Below are 2,500 nucleotides of genomic sequence, written 5' to 3'. Positions count from 1 at the left end.
GTCTCTACCACCTCCACCACCTGATCGTTCTGCCCACCACCTGTACGGTTCTACATGGAACCGAAAACGGTTCTACCTACAACCAAAAAGGGTCCTACAGGGCTGGACTGACTCAGTTCATGTTCACCTTGGTTAGAATGACTCAGCTCATGTTCACCTTGGTTACATGCTGACCACACTGCTTACGTGCGAGAGCTTTGCAAAATAACAGCTCGCAGTTCAACAAAAGTCTGCATAGCCAGGTGCTAAAATAGAACTTGATTCTATTTGTGACGCTTGATGTGCTGCAAGTCCCTCCCCTCCCAGAGGTTACTAGAAGACTGAAGGAGGAGAGGTTACTAGAAGACTGAAGGAGGAGAGGTTACTAGAAGACTGAAGAAGGAGAGGTTACTAGAAGACTGAAGGAGGAGAGGTTACTAGAAGACTGAAGGAGAAGAGGTTACTAGAAGACTGAAGGAGGAGAGGTTACTAGAAGCTTGAAGGAGGAGAGGTTACTAGAAGACTGAAGGATGAGAGGTTACTAGAAGACTGAAGGAGGAGAGGTTACTAGAAGACTGAAGGAGGAGAGGTTACTAGAAGCCTGAAGGAGGAGAGGTTACTAGAAGACTGAAGGAGGAGAGGTTACTAGAAGACTGAAGGAGGAGAGGTTACTAGAAGACTGAAGGAGGAGAGATTACTAGAAGACTGAAGGAGGAGAGGTTACTAGAAGACTGAAGGAGAAGAGGTTACTAGAAGACTGAAGGAGGAGAGGTTACTAGAAGCTTGAAGGAGGAGAGGTTACTAGAAGACTGAAGGAGGAGAGGTTACTAGAAGACTGAATGAGGAGAGGTTACTAGAAGCCTGAAGGAGGAGAGATTACTAGAAGACTGAAGGAGGAGAGGTTACTAGAAGACTGAAGGAGGAGAGGTTACTAGAAGACTGAAGGAGGAGAGGTTACTAGAAGCTTGAAGGAGGAGAGGTTACTAGAAGACTGAAGGAGGAGAGGTTACTAGAAGCCTGAAGGAGAAGAGGTTACTAGAAGACTGAAGGAGGAGAGGTTACTAGAAGCTTGAAGGAGGAGAGGTTACTAGAAGACTGAAGGAGGAGAGGTTACTAGAAGACTGAATGAGGAGAGGTTACTAGAAGCCTGAAGGAGGAGAGATTACTAGAAGACTGAAGGAGGAGAGGTTACTAGAAGACTGAAGGAGGAGAGGTTACTAGAAGACTGAAGGAGGAGAGATTACTAGAAGCCTGAAGGAGGAGAGGTTACTAGAAGACTGAAGGAGGAGAGGTTACTATAAGCCTGAAGGAGCAGAGGTTACTAGAAAACTGAAGGAGGAGAGGTTACTAGAAGACTGAAGGAGGAGAGGTTACTAGAAGCTTGAAGGAGGAGAGGTTACTAGAAGACTGAAGGAGGAGAGGTTACTAGAAGACTGAATGAGGAGAGGTTACTAGAAGCCTGAAGGAGGAGAGATTACTAGAAGACTGAAGGAGGAGAGGTTACTAGAAGACTGAAGGAGGAGAGGTTACTAGAAGACTGAAGGAGGAGAGATTACTAGAAGCCTGAAGGAGGAGAGGTTACTAGAAGACTGAAGGAGGAGAGGTTGCTAGAAGACTGAAGGAGGAGAGGTTACTAGAAGACTGAAGGAGGAGAGGTTACTAGAAGACTGAAGGAGGAGAGATTACTAGAAGACTGAAGGAGGAGAGGTTACTAGAAGACTGAAGGAGGAGAGGTTACTAGAAGACTGAAGGAAGAGAGTTACTAGAAGACTGAAGGAGGAGAGGTTACTAGAAGACTGAAGGAGGAGAGATTACTAGAAGACTGAAGGAGGAGAGGTTACTAGAAGACTGAAGGAGGAGAGGTTACTAGAAACAATCTCGGTTTACCCTTTTATCTGTGGAGTAATTGTCAGAGTAGAGGATCTTGTGTATTTCAGAGTAGAGAGGGGGCACACGAGGTGTGGGGCTAATCCAGGTAGCAGACCTGAGCTCACTCCTCGTGCTTATTATAAGCAGCGCGTTACTGGTCAGGCACCGTGTTATGCGGTTAAGCGCACGGTGTCGCCAGTACGTGCCCATAGCCCGGTGCGCTATAGGGCAGCCACCGAAAGGTTCATGCGAGTGTGGGCATCGAGCCAGGGCGTATGGTGCCTGCTCAGCGTGTCTGGTCTCTGGTATGCAGTTTTGGTCCAGTCTATCCTGCGCCGGCTCTGCGTACTGTGTCTCTGGGGCGCTGGGAGGGTGCAGTGCGTCCTATGCCTGCGCTCCGCTCGTGCCGGGCAAATGTGGGAGTGGAGCCTAAGGGAGAGGTGCATGTAGTAAGCACTAGATCTCCCGTGCTTATCCACAGCCCGGTTCAACCTGTGCCTGCACTCTGGAGGGTCCGGGCTAGAGTAGTGATCCAGCCTGGGGGAGTGGTGCCAAGGCTGCGTACCAGAGCTCCAGTGCTCCCCCACAGCCCGGTCCTTCAGGTGCCTCCTCCTAACACCAAGCCTCCTGGAGGTCTCCCCAGCCTGGTGGG

This window comes from Oncorhynchus tshawytscha, linkage group LG10, assembly GCF_018296145.1.
Source record: "Oncorhynchus tshawytscha isolate Ot180627B linkage group LG10, Otsh_v2.0, whole genome shotgun sequence".
Taxonomy (NCBI): Eukaryota; Metazoa; Chordata; class Actinopteri; order Salmoniformes; family Salmonidae; genus Oncorhynchus; species Oncorhynchus tshawytscha.
This window is presented reverse-complemented; position numbering follows the sequence as displayed.